Here is a 26,369-nt window from a genome sequence, read left to right on the forward strand (position 1 = left end):
GAAAGAAGGAAAGAAAGAAAGGAAAAGAAAAGAAAAGAAAAGAAAAGAAAAGAAAAGAAAAGAAAAGAAAATAGGGGCACCTGGCTGGCTCAGTCAGCTAAATGGCCGACTCTTGATTTTGGTTCAGGTCATAGTCTCACGGCTCAGGAGTTCGAGCCTCACATGAGTACATACTGACAGTGCAAAGCCTGTTTAGGACTCTCTCTTTCTCTCTCTCTCTCTCTCTCTCACTGCCCCTCCCTGTGTGCCTCTGAAAATAAACAAATAGATGAGCTTATGTCATGCAATGTCAGGACTCATGTCAGGAATAAGTTTCACCAAACTTTCATTTCCTCAAATATGATGGACATAATAGTGATCCCACAGCACCCTGTTTTGGAGACTCAATAAACAGAACACTCTTGTGCTTTTTCCTAAGTAACAAAATAATTACATATTGACAGAATTCTGATAGAATCCTTTCAAACATGTCCACAGGCTGGAGAAAATCATACTTATTCAACTATAAAGAAAACCAAAAATAATTGTTAGATGCACACATCAAAATGTTTTTATTTGGCTTACAAGACCTACTCTTACTACTATATCAGCAATCTGACCCAAAGTAACGAAATCTATCACAGAGAGTACTCTGACATGCTAACAAGAGAAAAGCTGAACCAACTGCAAATCAAAGAAACCCATCAAAAAACTTGCAGGAAAACCACCCCGTGCATAATGGGTAGATGGCAAAACCATCCCTGATGTTTGCTTACTCGAAGTGGAAATTGCAGGAACCACACACTGGCAAGAACCCCCAAATGGTAATGCCGATGAAGTGTTAGAGGTGAATGTGGATGAATGTGACAGGAAGAAATAACTGGGGGCCATAGTCTTTGTCCGACCCTCACACTTTTATGAGTTTTCCCTTCAAGAGTTCCACCAGTTTCTCTATTAAAGAGCCGCGCAAAATCTCTTCATGTCTCTGGTAGAAGTCGGGGGAAGGTAGCCATCTTGAAATATGCCCAGAGACTTCTCCACAAGAAAGGCCCACTGTCCAGAGAAAAGACTTTATCAGAACATGAGGGGATGGCATTTCTTCCACTCCAGCCCCCTCTAGCTTTCGAGTCTCACCAAAGAAAGGGTGGGAGAGCTTTACAAGAAGAAACACTTGTCAAGGTCATAGACCAAAGACATAAATTATAGAAAGCCCTGCCTTCCTTACACATTACAATGACACCAAGGGCCTGTAGTATACTAACAGTGGGTTACCGATGGAAGAATTACAAGGCGGAGTATCTCCCTGAGAAGGAGTACTTACAGAACCCCAACCCAAGGAGACAAAAACAAGGACACTAAAAAAATCTGATGCCTTTAGTATCTATAGCTACACTAAGCATTAAACACAGTGTGATTCTTAGAAAAACTAATGTAAGTTCTCACACTAAAGGCCTATTTGTCTCAGTTCCTCTTACCCAATGTATCTCAATCAACAAAATACAAGACAAGCTGGAAGAGGGGCGCCTGGGTGGCTTAGTCGGTTAAGCGTCCAACTTTCACTTAGGTCATGATCTCGCGGTTTGTGGGTTCGAGCCCCGCGTCGGGCTCTGTGCTGACTGCCAGCTCAGAGCCTGGAGCCTGTTTCAGAGTCTGTTACTCCCTCTCTCTCTGACCCTCCCCTGCTCACGCTGTCTCTCTCTCTCTCCTAGAAATAAATAAAACATTAAAAAAAAAAAAACAAGACAAGCTGGAAGAGAGGAAAGAAAAACATAGTCTGAAGAGTCAAAGCAAGCATCAGAATCTGACTCAGGTATGATACAGGTTGGGGAATTATCAGGGAATTGTAAACAAGTAAGATTAATATGCTAGGGGCTGTAATGAAAAAAAAGCAAACATTCAAGGAATGATGAGTAATATAAGACAAAAAATTTCTAAGGAAGAATCTAAAAGTGATGCAATACATTAAAAATCTAAAGGGCTGCCTGGGGGGCTCAGTCGGTTCAGCTTCTGATTCTTGATTTCAGCTCGGGTCATGATCTCACAGTCTGTGAGTTCAAGCCCTGCATCGGGAGACAGTGCATGGGGGGGGGGGCAGGGCAGGGGTCAGAGAGAGAGACGGAGAGAAAATCCGGAGCAGGGTCTAGGCTCTGAGCTCAGCTGTTAGCACAGAGCCCAATGCAAGGCCCAAGCTCACGAGCCATGAGATTGTGGACTGAGCTGAAATCTGACACTTAACTGAGCCACCCTGGTGCCCATAAATAAACTAAAAAAAATAATAAAAGATCTGTAATACAAATGAAGAATGCCTTTGTTGGGCTTGGAAGACAGAGCGATAAGAACTTCTCAAGTTGAAATGTAAAGGAAAGGGGCGCCTGGGTGGCTTAGTCGGTTAAGCGTCCGACTTTCGCTTAGGTCATGATCTCACGGTTCGTGGGTTCAAGCCCCGCGTCGGGCTCTGTGCTGACTGCCAGCTCAGAGCCTGGAGCCTGTTTCAGTCTGTGACTCCCTCTCTCTCTGACCCTCCCCTGCTCACGCTCTCTCTCTCTCTAGACATAAATAAAAAAAAAGCCTTAAAAAAAAATTAAAAAAAGAAATGTAAAGGAAAAAAAGACAGAGAAAACCACTGGAACATCCAAAAATTTCAAAGGAAAGAACTGGAATAGCAGAAGAAGAGGAAAATCAAAATGGCAAAGAAATATTTGAAGTAATAACGTCTGAGGAATTCCTAAAATTAATGGTAGTCACTAAATCATAAGTCCAGGAAGCTCAGAAAATGCCAAATAAAATAAATATTAAAGCACTACACCTAGGAATATGTTATTCAAAAGACAGAAAAACAAAGACAAAGGAATATATTTTAAAAAGCAAGAATTAGGGACAACTTATCTACAGAAGGATTAAAAAACACATACAAACAAAAAGAGAGTGGCATGAGATATTTAAATCTTAAAAGAACTCCCCCCCCGCAGAATCCCATATCTAGTAAAATTATCCCTAAATATGAAGGCAAAATAAAGCCTTTTGCAGAACTCACCTTACAAAAACAAAACAGGATTCATCACCAGGAGACTGGTCCTCCAAGAAATGTTTAAAGGAACTCTTCAGAGGGAAAGGAAATGTTTTAGGTTAGAAACTCAGATCTACATAAAAGAAAGGAAGAGCATCAGAGAAGGAATAAATAGAGGCAAAAGAAAATCTATTCCTTTTCATATTCTTGGCCCATCTAAAAGATAACCGCTTGCTTAAAATAATAATAGTCACCCTGTATTGGGTGAGTATAGCATATGAATAAATGATATGAATGGCAGCATTATCATAAAGGCCAGGAGGCTGGAATAGGGAATATTTTGTTATAAAATATCTGCATCACACAAGAAATGGCATCAAGTATTTTAAAGTAAACTTCAATTAGTTAAAATTGTAGGGGCGCCTGAGTGGCTCAGTCCATTGAGCACCTGACTTTGGCTCAGGTCATGATCTCACAGTTTGTAAGTTCTAGCCCTGCGTCAGGCTCTGTGCCGACAGCTCAGAGCCTGGAGCCTGCTTCAGATTCTGTGTCTCCCTCTCTCTCTGCCCCTGGCCCACTCACACTCTGTCTGTCTGTCTGTCTGTCTCTCAAATAAATAAACATCAAAAAATAAATAAACTGTATGTTGCAATCACTTAGATATTTTCAAAGAAGCATAACTGATACACTAATACAGGATATAAAATGTAATAATATAAAATGCTCAGTTAAAACCAGAAAAAGTTGTAAAATAAGTCTCTGGTAATAGAACCAGTTACAAACAAAGATGATTATTAATTCAAATATATAAATAACTACTTTAAGTATTTATGATCCCAACACACCAATGAAAGAATAAGACTGTCAGAATGGGTACAAAAACAAAAACAAAAACAAAAAAACACACTCAACTGTTTCCTACAAGAAATACATTTCACATATAAAGACACATACAGAGAATAAAGGAATGGGAGCGCCTGGGTGGCTCAGTCGGTTAAGCATCCGATTTCGGCTCAGGTCATGATCTGGAGGGTCGTGAGTTCAAGCCCTGCATCGAGCTCTGTGCTGACAGCTAGCTCAGAACCTGGAGCCTGCTTCTGATTCTGTGTCTCCCTCTCTCTCTGCCCCTCCCCCACTCACACTCTATCTCTCGCTCAAAAATGAATAAATGTTAAAAATTTTCTTTTAAAAATAAAAAATAAAAAAATAAAGGGATGGAGAAACATATACCATGCTGACGCTAATCAAAAGAAAGCCAAAGTAGCTATATTAATATAAGACCAAGCAGACTTCAGAAACAGGAAAAAATATCAAGGATAAATGTTAGCAGAAAGAAAGGCACTACATAATGGTAAAGGGGTCAGTTCTCCAAAAAGACCTAAGAACCCTCATTGTATGTGCACTTAAACACTGAGCATCAAAATATACAAGGCAAACTGATGGTATTAAAAGGACAAATAGCAAAATTCACCATTAGCGTCAGAAATCTGAATATGTTCTATCAATTATTAATAGATCAAGCAGGCTGAAAAACCAAGTATATAGTTCACGCGAATAGCACCATCAATCAACTTGACATAACTGCAATTTACAGAAAACTCCAACAACGGCAAAATATGCATTCTTTTCAAGCTCACGTAAGACATTCAGAATACAGACTACATCTATGCCACAAAATACACTTCATAAATTTAAAAGAAAATAAACTACAAAAAGTACGATCTCATACCACACTGAAATTAAGCTAGAAATCGATAATGGAAACATAGCTGGCCACTCAAGGATTTGAATAGTAAACGATAAGCCTTTAAATAACAAGTGGTCAAAGAAGTCTTGGGAGAAATTTAAAATATTTGAACGAAAGAAAAATACTTGAACGAAAAAAACTATATAAATTTGTAGGATGCAACAAAAGTAGAGCTTAGAGGGAGATTTATAGCATTAAGTGCATATATTACAAAAAAAAAAAAAAACCAATCCTGAAGTCAACCACCTAAGCATATACCTTAAGAAATTAGAGGGATAGGGGCGCCTGGGTGGCTCAGTCAGTTAAGCATTTGACTTTGGCTCAGGTCATGATTGCACGGTTCATGAGGTCAAGCCCTGCGTCGGGCTCTGTGCTGACAGTTGGGAGCCTGAAGCCTGCTTCGGATTCTGTGTCTCCCTCCCTCTCTGTCCCTCCCCTGCTCAGACTCTGTCTCTCTCTCTCTCTCTCTCAAAAATAAATAAACATTAAAAAATACTTTTTAAAAAGAGTCTCTTATAAAAAAAATAAAAGAAATTAGAGGGGAAAAAGAAATTTGAGCCTTAAGCAAGCAGAAGGAAATGAATAATAAAAAAAAATTACAGCAGAAATCAATAACACTGTAAACAGGAAAATGATAAAGAAATTCAAAGGAACCAAATGCTACTTTTTCAAAAAGATAAATAAACCTGATAAACTTCTAGACAGGTTAATCAGGAACAAAAGAAGACATAGTCTTCTGATATAAGCAATAAAACTGGGGTTATCATTGGTCTCGTGTATGTTTAAAAGGACGATAAAAAAATACCGAGAAAAAAAAGTTCACAATTTGATAATTTAGATAAAATGAGCCAATTCCTTATAGACACAAACTACCAAAACTCACATAAGGAAAAATGGGCAACAAGAAATCTATGTAAAATAGATAACAAGAAATTGAATCAATAATTAATAACCTAAGAGCCTTCCAAAAAAGAAATCACACATTCCAGACAATTTCACCAGTGAACTCTAGCACACTTTTCAAGAAGAAGTGATACCAGTTCTCTACAATCTCTTACAAAAAAGAGAAGCAGAATGAACATTTTCCAATTCATTCTATGAAGCCACCATTACTCTAATACCAAAATCAGATAAAGAGATTACAAGAAAGAGGAGCAACAGCCCAGTATCTATGGTGAACATAAGTGTAAAAATCCTCAAGAAAATGTTAGCAAAACAAATCCAACAAGGTATAAAAAAAATTATACACCATGACTAAATAGTCCGTGAAGTTGTTTTGACACTTAAAAATTATTCCCTTAATGTGGTTCACCACATCAACAGAGTAAAGAAGAAAAATCATATGATCATATTAATTGATGCCGAAGAAACGTTTTACCAAATCCACCACCCATTCCTGGTAATAACTCTCACCAAACTAGGGACAGGTGGGAAACTTCTCAATTTGATAATGAACATCTATAAAAAGGCTGTAGCTAAGACCATGGTTAATCAGAAAAAACTGGACACTTTTTGCCTAAGGCTGGGACAAAGGCAATATGTTTTTTCTCAACACCTCTATTCAACATCATAATGAAAGTCTTAGCTAGTGCAATAAAACAGGTAAAAACATGAGATGTATACAGATTGGAAAGGAAGAAATTAAACTATCTTTATTCATAGACAACATTGCTATCTATGTAAAAAATACTCCCAGAAAGGGACAAACCATTTCTGGACTACTGAATATAACAAAGTTGCAAGATGCAAGGTTAATAGACTAAAGTCAATTGTTTTCTTATCTACCATAAATGAACAATTAAAAATTTAAATTTAACAAAACAGTACAATTGATAATAGCACCCCTCAAAGCTGAAATACTCAGGTATATAGCTGACAAAATATGTACAGGAACTATATGCAGAAAATGACAAAACACTGATTAAAAATATCAAAGATCTAATAAATGGAGAGATGAATTGGAAGACTCAACAGTTAAAATGTTCAACTCTCCCCAAGTTAATCTATAGATTCAACACAGTCTGATCTAAATTTTTTTTAAGTTTATTTATTTTGAGAGAGACAGAGACAGCGCAAGGGGGGGAGGGGCAGAGAGAGAGAGAGGGAGACAGAGAATCCCAAGCAGGCTCTGCACTGTCAGCTTGGAGCCCCATGTGGGGCACGAACTCATGAAACTGTGAGGTCCTGACCTGAGCCAAAACCGAGAGTCAGATGCCTAACCTACTGAGCTGCTCAAGCTTCCCTACACAATCTGATTTAAAATCTCAGCAAGATATTTTTTAATTACTGACAAACTTAAATGGTAAGACAAAGAACCTAGAATAGCCAACATAATATAGAGAACAGAGTTGGAAGACTCACACTATGTGATTGCAAGACTTACACTAAGGTTACCGTAATCAAGACAGCATAATATTGGATGGTAGAATAGATACATAGATCAATGGAACAGAATAAAGAGCCCAGAAATAGACCCATACAAATACAGTCAACTGATCTTTAAAATAAAGTGGATGGGCAATTCAGTGGAGAAAGGTAGTCTTTTCAGCAAATTGTACTAGAACAATTAGACACCCATATGCCAAAGCAAGAACCTAGATATAAATTTGTATCTTACAGGGACACCTGGGTGGCTCAGTCTGTAAAGCGTCTGACTTCGGCTCAGGTCATGATCTCGCAGTTTGTGGGTTCGAGCCCTGCATCAGGCTCTGTGCTGACAGCAGGTCAGAGCCTGGGGCCTGTTTCAGATTCTGTGTCTCCCTCTCTCTCTGACCCTCCCATGTTCACGCTGTCTCTCTCTCAGAAATAAATTTAAAAAATTAAAAAATTTATATCTTACATAAAAATGAACTTAAAATGGATCATAGGCCTACATGAGAAAAGCAAAACCTCTGACATTTCTAAAAGAAAACGTAAGAGGAAATCTATATGACCTTGGATTTAGTGATGAGTGTTTAGATACAATACTCAAAAGATGAGGCCTCAAAGAAATAATCGATCAATTAGATTTTATCCAAATTCAAAGCACACACTCTGTAAAGGAAACTGTTAGGAGAATGAAAAGTCAAGCCACGCCTGGGAGAAAATATTTGCAAAATGCCTATCTGATAAAGGGTTTGTATCTAAAATATACAAACACACAAAACTCAATAATAAGAAAACAAGCAACTCTATTAAATAATAGGCAAAAAAACAGATTAGAGTGAGAGTAGACGCATCTCCCATGCAGAGGAATTCTGATAAGTCACCTAGATACTCTGCCTTCAAAGAGATGGAGAAAAATACCCAACTCCTTAAGCGTGAGCTATGCCTTGCTACTTCCTCCCAAAGAGCATAGTATGGAGAGGAAAGTCGTCTTTACCTTGGAGAAAACGGACAAACACTGCCGCAGCCAGGTGGTCAAGGTCAACAAGAATGATAGGTCGTGTTGATGGTCTGTGCTCTTGATTTGATATGATGAGAATGGAACCCAAAGAACACTTTGCCCTGTGTTCTTCCTGCCTAAACCTCATAACCCCAATGAGAAAAAACATCAGACCGATCCAAGGGAGGGGAGTCCTACAATATTCCTAACCAAAATCCCTCGAAATTCTCAAGATCATCACCAGCAAGGAAAGTCTGAGAAACTGTCACAATCAAGAGGCGTCTTAGGAGATAAGACAACTAAATGTAACGTGGTGTCCTAGATGGAATTACGGATTCGTAAAATCCATGGAATATGAGAATTATTGCTAATAATACTAATTATGGAAACTAGGGCATTATGGAAACACTATAATATGGAAAATTAGTAAAATCATGGAATAGTAAAATAACTCTAATAAAAAAGCAAGGAAATCTGAATAAAGCACGGACTTAAGTTAATAACATATCAATATTTTTTCAATAATATCACCAAATAGTCATACGAATGTAAGGTGTTAATAATAGGGGAAATTATGTGTAGTATGGGAGACCTTCCTGAACTATCTGCTCAGTTTTTCTGTAAACATAAAACTGTTCAAAAAATAATGGCTATTAATTTTAGAAAATGAACATAGGTAAGTATCTGACCTGAACAGAGAGCTTCTTACTACCACCACAAAATAAATTCCGCAAAGCCCACCTCTTCCAAACAGTACCACCAAAAGAATGAAAATACTTGTTTCTTAGAAAATTCCTCAAGAGAACATGCCCACAAGAGTTTGGTAGCGTGGGTGCCTGGGTGGCTCAGTTGGTTAAGCGGCACAGGGCTTAATAGGCTCAGGCCATGATCTCGAGGTTTGTGAGTTCAAGCCCTGACTCTTGGTCTGCACTGACAGTGTGGAGATGCTTAGGGTCCTCTGTCTCCCTCTCTCTCTCTCTCTCTGCCCCTCCTCACTTCTACGGGTGCGCTCTCTCTCAAAAAGAAATAAACATTAAAAAAAAAAAAAGAGTCTGGTAGTTCATAATGCTGAATCTTTGGTATATCTGCAAGGCATATTTTGAATGCATATGATTCTTCTCTAATCTTTTCACTGTTTTCCGGTCAGCGGAACTTTATTCCAAAACCTTTTCGTTTGCTTCATTTTTTGAAAGGGGGAAAAAAGAGAGAGAGAGAGAGAGCTCACTTCAGATCTAAGTTCTGCCACTTTTACTGGATCTATGGCCTTTGAAAATTGATTTAACCCACCACCAACCTTCCATTGCCTCATCTATAAAATGGAAATGATAATAATCCCTTCCTTGCAGCATTAGCATTGTAATATGGGAAAATAATCATCCCTCATCTTCGTTTAATTTCTTTTTTTTTAATTTTATTTATTTCTAGGAGAGAGAGAGAGAGACAGCGTGAGCAGGGGAGGGTCAGAGAGAGAGGGAATCACAGACTGAAACAGGCTCCAGGCTCTGAGCTGGCAGTCAGCACAGAGCCCGACGCGGGGCCCGAACCCACGAACCGCAAGATCGTGACCTGAGCGAAAGTCGGACGCTTAACCGACTAAGCCACCCAGGCGCCCCATTTTCGTTTAATTTCTAAGGACAACCAATTCCCTTTAACCAATCAGTTAAAATTTGGGATAATAAATGAAAATACAATACAAAACAAAACAGTAAAGCCAGATAGGGTCACCAGATACTCAGTGGAGTTGGGGAAGAGACCGGGGAGGAGCTGGTATTTGGTATTTATATGGTATATTGTGAGTAAAATCTCCCATTGACAATTCATCAAAAGGCTACATAAAATTTTTTAATTGCTTTTTCATTTACAACTTGGATTCCTGGTTGATAGTTCTTTGCATGAAATATGAAGCAGCCTGGCTTCTTATATATAATAAGCACTCAGAAAACTATCACTTTAAGGAAAAAAAAACAACAGAACAGGGTCAAGTTAAATAAGAAAGCTGGCAATATCATGGGAAGGAAGATACTGTTATCATGGAGAAAGCTATTAATTAGCTATTAATTAAAAGGTTCCCATTAGTGGCACCCCAGTGGCTCAACTGGTTAAGTGTCAACTTTGGCTCAGGTCATGATCTCATGGTTTGTGGGCCAGAGCCCTGCGTCGGGCTCTGTGTTGATGGCTCAGAGCCTAGAGCCTGCTTCTGATTCTGTATCTCCCTTCCTCTCTGCCCCTCTGCCATTCATGCTCTGTTTTTCTCTGTGTCTCTCAAAAATTGAAAAAACACTAAAAAAAGAAAAAAAGAAAAGGTGCCCATTAGGAACTGAATCACTCTACTCGTAGATGACACAGCAACTCTTGTTATCCGGGCAGGAAAACTCTAGCCTTTTCCCTTTAATGTCTTTAAGTTTATGGACATAATCCACCCTCGATGAATATAGGAGTTTTGTGAGGCTTTTGGGTTTTGATCTAATACCTATAGTTTTTTTTTTCATATATGTGTATTTTTTTCTGTTCATTCATGTTCAGAGGACCTCCTTTTCTTTGACTTCAAGTTTCTATGTGGAGGGGCATTAATTACCGTAATACTTCTGCCCTATCTTATAAGAGGCAGAGGGGTGAGCTTAGGAGAGAGAACTGGATGTTTTTGGCTCCAACCGATGTCTTTGGGAGATCTCACTCCAGAGTAGAGAGACTTTGCTCTGCTCTCAGCCACATAGAGGAGTGAGTGGTCCAGACTCTACATCTGTTAGGGGTGATCTGGAAGTGTTTACGCTGTGCCTGTGTGCTCCTTCTGGGATGTGATAATAGAAAGACAATTGTCATTGGGCAGCCTAATGCCTGTCACCCAGGATCTCTTTATCCTAGGTCTCCATTGCTTTAGAAATCACGAAATTGTTAAAAACAAGACAGGCCCCTAATGGAGTCACTTGTGCTAAGGCATGTGTCACCAAACCAAAGCTTGATACTTAACCGAATTACAGTTTTGGCTCTCCCAGAAACAGAATCTTAAACCAGTCGATCAAGAATCACCCCGTTGGCACTAGTGAGGACATCTGCCTGATAAAACTGTGCCATCCCCTAAAAGAAAGTAAACTTGCTACAGCCAATCAGCGTTTTGCTAGTGTAGCTTTCTTTTTCTGCTCACCTTTGCTTATCAAAGTCTTTCATGGAGCTCCTTCCTACGAGCTACATGGGATGCTGCCTGATGGTCAGGAATCATTGAATAAAGCCAATAAAATCTTTTAAAAATATTTTTAAGTTTATATTTATTTTGAAAGAGATAGAGACAGCGTGAGTGGGCGAAGGGCGGAGAGAGAGAGAGAGGAAGAGAGAGAATCCCAAGCAGGCTCTGGGCTGCCAGCACAAAGCCCGATGTGGGGCTCGAGCTCACAAAACCATGAGATCACGACCTGAGCTGAAAGCAAGAGTGAGACGCTTCACCGACAGAGCCACCCAGGCGCTCCAAGCCAATAAAATCTTTTAAATTTACACGGTTGAATTGTTTTGTTTTTTGTTTTTAAACAAAGTTAAAGGATGTGCCATTTATCGTTTCGATTCCAATGCAGCTCTCCCCAAAATTATGTCTTTATGAAAGAACCCTTGCATTGAGAGTGCTGGCCAGAAATCGGGCCATGACTCCGCATTTCCATTTAGCAAATGTTTCCAGATTTACTGGCAAAGGGTATCATGCTGTGAAAGCTGACACTACTGTTGGTGGCATAGGGACTGTCTTGGGGAAGGTGTGCCAGATACAAGTGATATATATATAAGTATAGATGATTGTCGATTAAACTAAGGATATCATAAATACCATTCTCATACTCCAAATCAGCACAACATATAAAATACACTATTATGAGCAATGCAATGACAGTGACAACGAAACACTATACTAACAAAATCCTGAAAGCTGCCAGTAAGAAACATTTCTGACCTATTTCTTTTTAAAAAAGTGTTATTCAATTTATTTAAACAAACAAAAAAATGAATTCACCATTTCTCCCACTGTTTTCAGCTTTATTTTTTCAAGATCCCACAAATTTGAAAGCTATATGGGATTTGTCTTTTTCTGTCTGAGTTATTTCATTTAGCATAATGCTCTTAAGGTCCGTCCATGTTGTCACAAATGTCAAGATTTCATTGTCTTTAATAGTTGAACAATATTTCAGGTTCTTCATACACTTAATCCATCAATGGACACTTTGGTTGATTTCACATCTTGGCTGTTGTAAGTAATGCTGCAATTTATGATGGGGGTACATATATTTTTCTTCAAATTAGTGTTTTTATTATTTTAAAATAAATACCCGGAAGTATAACTGTTGAGTCATATGATAGTTATATTTTTAATCTTTAACTTTCTATTACTTTTTAAATTTTATTTTAGAAAGCATGAGTGGGGAAGAAGGAGAGAGAGAGAATCTTAAGCAAGCTCCATGCACAGCATGGAGTTGAATGTGGGGCTTGATGTCATGACTGTGAGATCAAGAGTCGAACGCTTGACTGGCTGAGCCACTCAGGTCCCCATGTATTTTTAATTTTTAATGACATTTCATATTGTTTTCCATAGTGGCTGCACCAATTTACCATCCTACCAAACACCGCACAAGGGTTCTCTTTTCTCCACATCTTCAACGACACTGGTTATTTCTTGTCTTTTATAATAAGCATTCTGACAAGGGTGAGATGCTATCTCATAATAGTTTTGATTTGCAATTCCCTGATGATCAATGATACTGAGCATGTTTTCATGTGCCTGTTGGCCATCTGCATGTCTCTTTTGGAACGAAATGTTTATTCAGTTCTTCTGCTCATCTTTTCATTGGATTGTTTGGGGTTTTTGCTTTGTTTTGGTTTGGTTTTGGTTTGTTCGTTTTCCTATTGAGTTGTATGAATTCTTTATACATTTAGAATATTAGCCTTTTATCAGATACAGGATTTGCAATTATTTTCTCCCCTTCAGTATGTTGCCTTGCCATTTTTTTTTGATGGTTTCTTTTGCTGTACAAAACCTTTTCAGTTGGATGTAGTCCCACTTGTTTATTATTGCTTTTGTGACTTTTGCTTTTGGTGTCAGATTTTTAAAAAATCATCACCAAGACCTATGTCAGGGAACTTACCACCTGCTTTGCTTCTAGGAGTTTTATGGTTTTAGGTCTTAAATTTAGGTCTTTAATCTATTTTGAGTTGGTTTTTGTATGGAGCATAAGAGACTAATCCAGTTTCAGTCTTTTGCATATGGCTGTCCAGTTTTCCCAACGCTGTTTATTGATGAGGCTGTCCTTTCCCTACTGTATATTCTTGGCTTCTGTTATAAATTGATTGACCATATATGTGTGGGTTTATTCTTGAGGTGTCTATTCTTTCCATTTATCTATGTGTTTATTTTTATGCCAATATCCTACTGTTTTAATGACTGTAGGCTTGTGATATCATTTGAAATCAAGGACATGATGCCTTCAGCTTTATTCTTTTTCCAGACTGCTTTGGCTATTTAGAGTCCATAAATACAAATTTTGGGATTGTTTGTTCTATATCTGTGAAAAAAAAATTGGAATTTTGATAGGGAATGGATTAAATCTGTATATCGTTTTGGGTAGCTACCAGTAAGAGATATTTCTGACCTATTTAGAAGTTAGCATTGCATCTCATTCTTCATAATCCCTAGCACAGTGCCAGACACAAGATAATCCCTTCAAAACACATCAAATTGGATTGCTTTGCCCCTAGTAATGCACAATGATTTTTTTTTTAATTTTTTTTTAAATACTTTTATTTATTTCTAGGAGAGAGAAAGACAGCGTGAGCAGGGGAGGGTCAGAGAGAGAGGGAGACACAGACTCTGAAACAGGCTCCAGGCTCTGAGCTGGCAGTCAGCACACAGCCCGACGCGGGGCTCGAACCCACGAACCGCGAGATCATGACCTAAGCGAAAGTCGGACGCTCAACCGACCAAGCCACCCAGGCGCCCCAATGCACAATGATTTTATTTATACTATTTCTGAAGCAGTGTAACCTGATTCTTAAGACTAGAAGTAAATGATTTATCTACAAAAAGTGAAAGACATGCAACATGGCATTGTGTACATTTGAACAATCATGGTTTCTTACTGTCTTTTTCCATTCTTATCTTCATGGTAAATGGCTACCCATCTCTCAAAGTCATGCTCAGATATCACTTTCCCTAGACAGTCTTTCTGTTTTTTACTAACCCCCCGCAATGAATTATCTTCTATCTTATATTATGTCAATATGATGTCAATATTTATTATCACATTATCCCTTTGTGCCATAATGAATAGTTTACATGTGTGCTTTCCACACTGGTTGTGACTTCTTCGATGGTAAAAAGTAATTCTTGTTTGTTGTCTGTCCCTCAGTGCTTCTCATGTGGTCGGTTTCATAAAGGACAGTCCATAAACGTGGAGTTACAAACGTCCAGGCTTAAGAGATACCACTGTGGTATCTACCCAGAGAAAATGAAAACACTAATTCAAAACAATATATGCCTCCTTATATTTATTGCACCATTAGTTACATCAGCCAAGATATGGAAACAACTTAAGTGTCCATCAACAAACAAATAGCTAAGGAATATGTGGTTCTCTATATATTATGCAGCCATATAAAGGGGTGACATCGTGCCATTTGAGACAACATGGATGGACCTACAAGGTATTATGCTAAGTGAAATAAGTCAGACTGAGAAAGACGAATGCCATATGAGTTCACTCATAAGTGTAAGCTTAAACAAATGAATAAACAAGAAGCAGAATCAGACCTATAAATACAAAGAACGAACTAATGGTTGTCAGAGGGGAAGTTGAGAGTTGGGCAAAATGGGTGAAGGGGAGAGGGAGATACCGGCTTCCAGTTACGGAACGAGTAAGTCATGGGAATAAAAGGCACAGCACATGGAATACAGTCGGTGATACTGTAATAGCGATGTAAGTGGACAGACAGGGGCTACACTTGTAGTGAACAGAGCATAAGGTATAAACTTGTCCAAGGACTATGTTGTACACCCGAAACTAATGTAACATTGTGTGCCAACTACACTAGGAAAAAAAAAAAAAAAGGAAAACAAAAGAGATACTACCATTTCCCACCCATGTTAAGGCAGGTTTGACTTAAGAGTTATTTGATTGCTATAATGATCTGATTGTTATGACAATATCTGATTGCTAGCTCTGATTGTTAGGTGTGGTAAATACAGATAAAACTCATGAAATTTGCATGAATAAAATTAGAGTGGTAAAGTCCATGACCAGACCCTGATTACCTCAAAGCTTTAACTCAAGGATCACCAACCAAACGACCACGACCTATCGGTACTGTCAAGAGCTTACTACTTACTTTCTTTTCCTCCTTACTTTATCCATAAAATAAAGGTAATAACTCATGTCGTAGGATTGTTAATAAGATGAAATAACATCATACTTGTGCTCACAATAGCACTCATATCATATGCGGTAACAAAAATTATTAATTTTTCCATACCAAGTGGTTCTTCAAGTTGGTGGCAATGACTCTGCCTTCTTTTACATGCTTTTTGAGGACTTTCAGCAAGAAAGGAAAACTCCAGAAAGAGTTCCTTCTTATCCAACCCCTCTACTCATGGAATTTGCTCCCTTATCCACCCGTAACTCCAAGTAATCTCAAAGATTTAGGTTAGGCTATGATGATGTAACCACTCTTTCCAAGCACAAAGTTAAGCCAATTCTTATACGCTTGACCTAAAGAAATTTAGTGCTCACTAACGTACTTAGAAAAGAAGGCGGGGACATTGAATTGAATTAATTGAATTAATTAAGAATTGAAGAAGATAGGGACACTGAATTAATTTAATATTGATGGAATCAACCCTAAAGTTCCTTATTTGCATATCAGAATTGAATTTGAGAATCTCGGAAGTATGTCAGTTGTTGCCTGGTAAATGAGTATGCAGTGCTCCCCTTGATTAAAGTGTTCAAATCCAGACATAAATTAGACATATTCCAAGGTAACACAAACCCCTCCCTGTTTCAGGGAGGCTACTAGCCTTATCGAAATAAATGTGATCTATTTCCTTAAGCTAAGTTCTTCATAGAGTACATTTTACATGGTTATTACGTATACCATAATATAATGGGATAAGTATGCTGATTACTATGCTATCTTGAACAAAATTAATTTACTATGACTTAGGCATATGGATCTAAAATAAATTAATGCCAGCATTTTTATATATATTGCCTTTAATAGGCCCATTCTGGCTAACGTCAAATTTCTCCAGAAGCTTAGAAAATGATCCAGGGGTCCAATATTAATGGTGATATTCTGTTTACTACAAAAGCCCATTAAAACATTGTTGGGCATTTGAAACAAAATAGATACATTAATTAGAAGCTTATTAGAAAGGCTCTAGACACTGAACTTGATAATTTTTTAGAAAACCCAGTTATCTTCATTCTGCAAATGCTAGTGAGAATTCCAAAAATCGGAATAGCTGGTTTGCTAAATGGATAATGTATAAAGTGTTACGTGAAGAATATTCTGGTCCTGTAGAGCGCCAGATTATGCAAAGGAATAAGGCAAACAGGATTATCGCATTTTTAAAATTTCAGTGACAACTGGGTTTTGTTTTACCTCATGATAACAAAATCCTCATAAAAAGGATTTGCTTAAATTGGTGTTTTGTGATAGCATGATAACCAGTTTTAAATCATTATAGAAGCAGTTTAATTTAATATTGTTTTACAAATATGCTAAGGTTGCTTGAATGCATATTTTCCTCCAGCACAAGAAAAAACCCCAAATTCCTAGTAACAACATATGATATTGTGATGACAGTAACAAACAGATAATTACATATACTGTTCATTTCTTAACCATTCCATTACTAAAAAGAAAAATCGTAAATATCTCAGTAAAGCAAAAATTAAGGATGTGACATGGCTATTGCACATATATATTTTTCCATCCATATTTTCCAGGCTTTCTTTGACGATAAATGATCATACGTCACTTGTTTCATTATTTGGCACTTTTTGAGGATTTATCATATGTCAGGGTATATATTATTTCATAGTCATATGAAGATTACATGAATTTAAATGCAAAATTCCTGTCTTTTAAGATCTCATAATCTAGTTTATATGTCATAAGAAAAATCATCAGCTTAGTTTGGTTGAAATCAGTCAGTAGCTTTATTATCTAGCATACCAATTGTGCTTTAAATATTTAGCAGTGATAGGTGCAATGTAAAAAGAGAAAGACAAAAGGACATAGCTAAGAGCCAGAAATGTAACAAAAATGAAAGGCAGTGACATTTGGTGTTCTTTGGAGCACGTAGTGTGGGCCAGGAGTTGGGCTACTGAAGTGTATTAAAGACAAAACACGTTCCGTATGAGATGGGACATGTCAGTCTCCCATTATCAAGCCACCGGTGGGGATGCGGCACACTATATATTCACTGAAAGGTAGGAGAGATCTTCAAGTACCTTCACCAAACATGTTTAAATACATGTATGTAGAGGCCAGCTCAAGATGGCGATGGCAGAAGACCCTGCGCTCACCTCCTCCACAGAACACACTAAATTGTACCTATTCTAGAAACATTCCTCCTGAAGAAGAACTGAGGGCTGACTGAACAGCTAGTGATCAACTAAGGGTCGCGAGAATGGCGAGAGAGCAGCAAGAAAGTTGAGAAACGGTAACAAAGGGAAGGCCCACCTGCAACGCTGAAAATGGCAATGGGGAGGGGATAGTGCTCAGGGACTAGAAACAGATCCCTCTGTGCTTGGGCACAGAAAAAGCTCAGTGGTTTGTGTTTGATGTTTATATAGAGAAAGACACGAGGGAGCGGCAGAGAGAGGGAGACACAGAATCCGAAGCAGGCTCCAGGTTCTGAGCTGTCAGCACAGAGCCCTACACGGGGCTCGAACCCACAAACTGTGAGATTGTGACCTGAGCCGAAGTTCAGCGCTTAACCCACTGAGCCACCTCCGTGCCCCAAAAGCCCAGTGGTTTAAAAGAGCAACTAGCAGGGGTGCCTGGGTGGCTCAGTCACTTAAGCATCTGACTCTTGATTTCGACTCAGGTCATGGTCTCATGGTTCATGAGATCAAACCCCATGGAGCCTGCTTGGGATTCTTTCTTTTCCTTTCTCTCTGTCCTTCCCCAGCTCGCTCGCTCTCTCTCTCTCTCAAAATATAGAATAGAATAGAATAGAATAGAATAGAATAGAATAGAATAATAAAATAAAATAAAATAAAATAAAAATAAAAGAGCAACTAGCATAAAAAAGAGACAACACTAGAGCCCCACCAAGTGGCAGAGGAGCTCTCTCTGTCAGAGGGTCTGGAGAACAACAGGGTTTGCTTTCCCACCCTTCCTTGGAAGCCTAGACCGAAGAAGAGTCTAGACACCGTGGTACCCCATCTGGTAATCTCAGTGGGCTTCCAACTTCAGCGAGTCTAGGGTCCATATGCCCACACCAGCCCTAAATAGGCTGGGATGCAGAAGAAAAGCTATGGTTCAGAGGGGCCAGGGAACTGAGCAGGATCTGACTGCCATATGGGGCGGGTTTGGATGCCATATTGGAAAGCCCTGATGTGGGAACAGGCAGGGCCAGTCATCACAGGGAGCTTTCCCACCTCAGCAAGCCCAGGGTCCTGAAGCCCACTCCAGTCCTTGTCAAGATGGGGCAAAGAAAGAAAGAAAAAAAAAACCAGTTTAAAAGGGCCGAGGAGCTACAGGACCTTTCTCTCCCCCTCCATCTTAAAAATCGAAACCAGCGCAAAATCCAGTTTAGAGCGAGTTTGCGACCTCAGTGAGCCCAAGGTCTACAAGCCCACACCGGCTGCCCAATGGTGCTGGGACACAGGAAACAAGCCATGGTTTTGTGGTTTTTATTTTTCATTTAAAAAAAATGTTTCTGTTTTATTGGTTTTTTTTATGTTGTCAAATTTGTCTTATTTTGTTTTCATTTTTATTTTATTCTTTTCTTGTTCTCTCTTTTCTTCTTCTTTCTTCTTTTTCATTTCTTCTTCTTCTTCTTTATTCTCTTTACAAAAAGCCATGGTTTAAAAGAGTAACTAGCCAGGCCCTTGCGTGGCTCAGTCAGTAAGTGTCTGGCTTTGGCTCAAGTCATGATCTTGCAGTTTGTGGGTTTGAGCGCCACATCGGGCTCTGTGCTAATAGTTCAGAGCCTGGAGCCTGCTTCAGATTCTGTGTCTCCCTCTCTCTCTGCCCCTCATGTTCTGTCTCTCTGTGTTTCTCAATAATAAATAAATGTTAAAAATTAAAAAAAAAAAAGAGTAACTAGCATATACAGCCACAACTCCAACTGGCACGCAAAAGTTACCAAACACACACAATCTGCACAGGAGTCACCACACATAAAACTACTCCTTCAACTTTAGGAGAAGTAGCCCTTTTGCCTAATCTATAAAAGCAAATTCAGAAAGTCAAGCAAAATGGGGAGATGGAAGAATACGCTCCACAAGAAAGAACAAAAAAACTCGCAGTAAAATAATTAAACAAAACAGAGATAAACAATATGGCTGACAAAGTGTTTAATGTCCAGTGATTGTAAAGGTACTCACTAGGCTAGAGAAAAGAATGAAAGAACTCCGTGACACCTTAAATAAAGAGAAAATATTAAAAAGAAGCAATCAGAGCTGAATAATACAATAATGGAATACAAAACACACTGGAGAGAATCGATAGGAGGTTAGAGGATGCGGAAGAATGTATCAGGGATCTGGAAGACAGGGTCATAACAGGGACACTAGCTGAGCAGTGAAAAGAGAGAAGAACTTTTAAAACTAAGGCTAGATTAAGAGATCTCTTGGACAACCTCAAGCAAGCGACACTGGCATTACAGTGGTCCCAGAAGAAGAGGAAGAGAGACTTTTTTGATGAAATAACTGACAGTTTGTCTAACCTAAGAAGGGAAGTAGATATCCAAGCCCAGGAAGCTCATAGAGTTGCAAACAAGATGATGCAAGGAGGTCCAGACCACAGCACATAATCATTAAAATGGCAAAGGGTAACGACAAAGGGAAAAAACCCTACAACTGAGAATATTCTACTCGGCAAGGTTATCATTCAGATTTGAGGGAGAGAGAGATTTTCCCAGAAAAACAAAAGATCAAGATATTTATCACCACTAAACCAGGCTTACGAGAAGTAAAGGGACTTCTCTAAGTGGAAAAGGAATGGCCATAATTAGGGGTGCCTGGTGGCTTAGTCGGTCAAGCGTCCGACTTTCGCTTAGGTCATGATCTCGTGGTTCATGGGTTCGAGCCCCGCGTCGGGCTCTGTGCTGACTGCCAGCTCAGAGCCTGGAGCCTATTTCAGAGTCTGTGTCTCCCTCTCTCTCTGACCCTACCCTGCTCACGCGCTCTCTCTCTCTCTCTCTCAGAAATAAATAAAAAATATTAAAAAAAAAAAAGGAATGGCCATAATTAGACATAAGAAAGATATGAAGAAAAAGTTGTAAAATATGACAAGATATACACAAAATGTGAAAAACGGAATCAAAAGAGAAGAGGAGGAAAAAGAAAAAGAAAGAGGATAATTTAATTTTGTTTTTTTCCTAGAACGTGTTTGAATTTAAATGACTGTCCAATTAATATGGACTGCTATTGACGTAGGATGTTATATATATGAACCTCATGGTAACCACATAACCCGAACCTATGATAGATACACAAAAAATGAAGAGAAAGAAAGCTAAATGAAACACTATGTATACTCATCATTTAGCAAATAAAGAGAGCAAGAGAAGAAGAGAAAAACGAGGAACTGCAAAAACAACCAGAAAACAAATTTTTTAAATGGCAATATATAGAAAGCTATGTAAATGGCCTAAATGCTCCAATCAGAAGATACAGAGTGGAGGGAAACGCTAAAAAAAAAAAAAAAAAAAAAAAAAAAAAAAAAAAAAAAAAAAAAAAAAAAAAAAAAAAAAAAAAAAAAAAGACACTCACCTCAGACCTACATACAGATGTATACAGACTGAAAGTGAAGAGATGGAAAAACATTCACCATGTGGACAGAAGCAAAAAAAAACCNGCATAAAACAAACAAACAAAAAAACAGGACATATCTATGTACTACAAACAAGACACTCACCTCAGACCTACATACAGATGTATACAGACTGAAAGTGAAGAGATGGAAAAACATTCACCATGTGGACAGAAGCAAAAAAAAAAACCAAACCAAAACATAAAAGCCACAGTAGTGATATTTATATCAGAAAAAAATAGACTCTTTTTAAAAAATGTTTATTTATTTTTGAGAGAGAGAGGGGAACCGAGGATGTGAAGTGGGCTCTGTGCTGGCAGCGAGGCTCCAACTTACGAACTGTGACATCATGACATGAGCCAAAGCGGGATGCTTAATTGACTGAGTCACCCAGGTGCCCCCAGACAAAATAGACTTCAAAACAAAGACTGTAATGAGATAAAGAAGGGCATTGAATAATGATGAAAGAGTCGATCTAATCAGAGGATGTAACAATTGTAAATATCTACTCAGCCAACACTGGAGCACCTAAACACATAAAGCAAATAATAATGGACATACAGAGAAAATTTGATGGTAATACAATGATAGAAGGGGACTTTAACACTCTACTTACATCAATAGACAGATCATCCAGACAGAAAAATCAATAAAGAAACAATGTATTTGGATGACACACTGAACTAGAAGGGCATAACAGATATATATGGAGAGAATATTCCATTCGAAAACAAGAGAATATGCATTCTTTTCAAGCACACATGGAACATCCTCCAGAATAGATCACCTACTAGGCCATAAAACAAATCTTAATAAATTGGAGAAGATTGAATCATACTATTCACCCTTTCTGACCACAATAGTATGAAACTAAAAATATATCACATGAAAAAATGGAAAAAAAACCCCGAGAAACACACAGAGACTAAACAACATGATACCAAACAACTCATGGGTCAATGAAGCAATCAAAGAAGAAATTTAAAAAATGCATGGAGACAAATGAAAATGAAAACACAACAATCCAATATCTCTGGACACAGTGAAAGCTGGTCGAATAAGGAAGTATATATATATAGCAATACAGACTGACCTCAAGAAACAAGAAAAAACTCAAATAAACAATCTAACCTTAAACCTTAAAGGAACTAAATAAGAACAAACAAAGCCCAAGGTGAATAGAAGAAAGAAAATAATAAAGATCAAAGCAAAAAGTAAATAACATAGAGACTAAAAGAACAATAAAAAAAATCAATGATACTGAGAACTGGTTCTTTGAAAACATAAACAAAATTGACAAAACTTTAGCCAGACTCATCAAGAAAAAAACAGAGAAAGGACCCAAATACGTAAAATCAGAGACAAGAGAAGAGAAGTAACAACTGATACCACAGAAATATAAAGGATTATACTAGAATACTATGAAAAATTATATGCCAATATATTGGACAACCAAGAAGAAATGGGTAAAATCCTAGAAACATGCAATCTTCCAGAACTGCACCAGGACAAAATAGAAAATATGCATACACCAATGATAGGCAATGAAACTCAAGTGGCAATCAAAAAAATACCAAAAAATAAAGGTCCACAATTCACAAGTGAATTCGACCAGACATTTAAAAAAGAGTTGATACTGAGGTGTCTCGGTGGCTAAGTTGGCTAAGCGTCTGACTCTTGGTTTCAGCTCATGTCATGATCTCATGGCGTTGTGGGTTTGAGCCTTGCATCAGGCTCTGTGCTGCCAGTGCAGAGCCTGCTTGGGATTCTCTCTTTCCCTCTCTCGCTGCCCCTCCCCTACTCATGCTGTCTCTGTCTCTCTCAAAATAAATAAATAAACTTTAAAAAATAAAAATAAATAAAAAAGAGTTAATATTTATTATCTTCAAATGATTCAAAAAAAAATAAAAGAGAAAAGAAAGATTCCAAATATATTCCATGAGGCCAGCATTACCCTTATACCAAAACCAAAGAGACCACACGCGCACAAAAAAAGAAAACTATAGACCAATATCCCTGATGAACATACATGTAAAAATCCTCAACAAAATATTAGCAAACCACTTACAGCAATACATTGTAAAGATCATTCACCATGATCAGGTGAGATTTATCCCTGGGATGCAAGGATGGTTCAATACTTGTGTTCATTTGACATCCTACATCACAAGAAATGAAGCATCAAAAATCATGTGATTATCTCAATAGAAGCAGAAAGGGCATTTGATAAAATTCAACATCTATTCATGACAAAAACTCTCAACAAAATGGAGTTAGAGGGAACATACCCCAACATAATAAAGGCTGTATATGAAAAACACACAGCTAGCATCATCCTCAATGATAAAACACTGATAGTTTTTCCACAAAGGTCAGGAATGGGACAAGGATTTCCACTCATGCCACTTTTATTCAGGATAGTACTAGAAGTCCTAGCCACAGCAATCAGACAAGGAAAAACTAAGAGGCATCCATATTGATAAAGAAGAAGTTAAACTGTCATTATTCACAGATGACATGACACTGCACATAGAAAATCCTAAAGATTCCTCTAAAAAACTACTAGAAGTAGAAAACAAATTCAGAAAAGTGGCAGGATACATAATTAACACCTAGAAACTGGTAGCATTTCTATATAATAACAATGAAGTTGCAGAAAGAGAAATTTAAAAAAAATAACACCATTTACAATTGGACGAAAAAGAATAAAATACCTAGGAATAAACTTAATCAAAGAGGTGAAAAGCCTCTACTCTGAAAACTATAAAACAGCAACGAAAGAAATTGAAGATGACACAAACAAATGGAAAGATATTCCATATTCATGGATTGGAAGAACTAACATTGTCAAAATTTCCATATTATGCAAAGCAATCCACAGATTCGATGCAAACCCTGTCAAAACACAAGTGGCACTTTGTGCAAAACTACAACAAATAATCCTAAAATTTGTATGTAACTACAGAAGACCCCGAATAGCCAAAACAATCTTAAGAAAGAAGAACAAAGCTGGGGGTATCCAATCCCAGATTTTGAGATATACTACAAAGCTGGAATAATCAAAAAGCAGTATGGTAATGGCCCAAAATTAGACACATAGATTAATGGAACAGGATAGAAACCCCAGAAATAAAACCACATATATATGGTCAATTAATCTATGCCAAAGGAGGCAAGAATATGCAATGGGGAAAAGACAGTGTTGTTAATCTTCAGTGCTGGGAAAAGTAAACAGCTACATGTAAAAGAATGAAATTGGACTATTTTCTAACACTATGCACAAAAATAAACTCAAAGTGGATTACGGACCAAAATATGAGGCCTGAAGCCACAAACATCGTAGAAGAGAACACAAGTGGTAATTTCTCTGACATCAGCCATAGCAACATTTTTCTAGATATATATCCTACAGTAAAGGAAATAAAACCAAAAATAAACTATTGAGACTACATCAAAATAAAAAGCTTCTGCACAGCAAAGGAAACCATCAACAAAGGAAAAAGACAACCTACTGAAGGGAGAAGATATCTGTAAATGATCTATCCAATAAGGAGTTAGGATCCAAAATAAAGAACTCCTACATATCAACAGCAAAAGAACAAACAGTGCAATTAAAAATGGGCTTATGACACTTACGGACTTATGAAAAGATGCTTGACATCACTAATGATCAGAGAAATGCAAATCAAAACCGTAATGAGGCACCACTTCACACCGGTAAGAATGATTAAAATCAGGAAGATAAGAAACAAGGGTTGATGAAGTGGTGGAGAGAAAGCTAGGTGGATCAGTTAGTTAAGCATCCGACTCTTGATCTCAGCTCAGGTTCATGATCTCATGGTTCGCGAGTTACAGCCCTGAATGGGGCTCTGTGTTGACAGTGTAAAGCCTGCTTGGGATTCTCTCTCCCTGCCTCTGTCTCTGCTCCTCCCCCATGCATGTGCTCGCTCGCTCTCTCTTCCAAAATAAATAAAGAAACTTAAAAAGAAAGAAATGCTGTATGATTCAATAATTCCACTATTGGATATCTGTCCAGGGAAAATGAAAAAACTATCATCAAAAAGATACATGCACCCATAAGTCATCTGCAGCATTATTTACGGTAGCCAAGTCATAGAAGCAGCCTAAGTGTCCACGAATAGATGAACGGATAAGGAAAATGTGGTGTATATACACAATGGAATATTGCGGGGTCATAAAAAAGGGTGATAGGGTGCCACTTGAGAAAACATGGATGGACTGAGAGGGTATGATGCTAAGTGAAATAGGTCAGGCCGAGAAAGACAAGTATCTTATGATTCCGCTCATAAATAGAATCTGAAAAAATGAATAAGCAAACACAAAGCTAAACCAGAACTGTAAACACAGAGAACAAACTGATCGTTGTCAGAGGGGAGCAGGGTGGGGGCCTGGTCAAAATGGGTGAAGGGCAGAGGGAGATGCAGTTTTCCAGTTAGGGAACGAGTAAGTCACAAGAATAGACGTCTACCCTTGTGGTGAACGGAGCACAAGGTATAAACTTGTCGAATGACTGAGTTGTACACCTGAAAATAATGTAACATTGGGTCAACAGTACTCAAATAAAATAAATAAAATAATAACAATAAACAAATACATGCAAGTACCTCATTAAATGAGAGCTGGCATGAAAGATCAGCCGTCAGCACAGAGCCTGATGTGGGGCTTGAACCTACGAACCGGGAGATCATGACCTGAGCTGAAGTCGGATGCTTAACTGTTGGAGCCACCCAGGTGCCCCAAAGACAAGCCACAATTAACACCAGCATTGAATAGTTTGGTAAATTTGACTATATGAGAAAGGTGAACAGTATCCATTAAGACAATGTAGAAACTGAGAGAAGACCGTACATCATAAATAACTAGCAAAGGATTATTTAGGAATACATAAAGAATTCTTACAAATTAAAAGAAAATATTTTTTTAATGATCTCAAAATCTGAACAAGTATTATGTAGCAGAGAAACGCTTGTGAGGAATGAACCTAAGATATGTTCAACTCCCCAAGTAAGGAGAATACAAATAAAGGATAACTATATGGACCCATTTTGATTTGCAATGAGACATGTCAGAGAGGGTCCAGTGTCAAATCCACAGTATCTCTTACAGATTGCTGTTGAGAGCATCAATTGGTATCGCTCCTTAGAAAAACAATCCGGTATTTTTTATAAAGATCAATATTTACACACGTGTGTGCCAGAGACATTTACAAAACTATTCATAGCAGCACTTACATGTAA

Source organism: Hyaena hyaena, unplaced genomic scaffold, assembly GCF_003009895.1.
Source record: "Hyaena hyaena isolate Hyena2069 unplaced genomic scaffold, ASM300989v1 scaffold_243, whole genome shotgun sequence".
In the NCBI taxonomy this organism is placed as follows: Eukaryota; Metazoa; Chordata; class Mammalia; order Carnivora; family Hyaenidae; genus Hyaena; species Hyaena hyaena.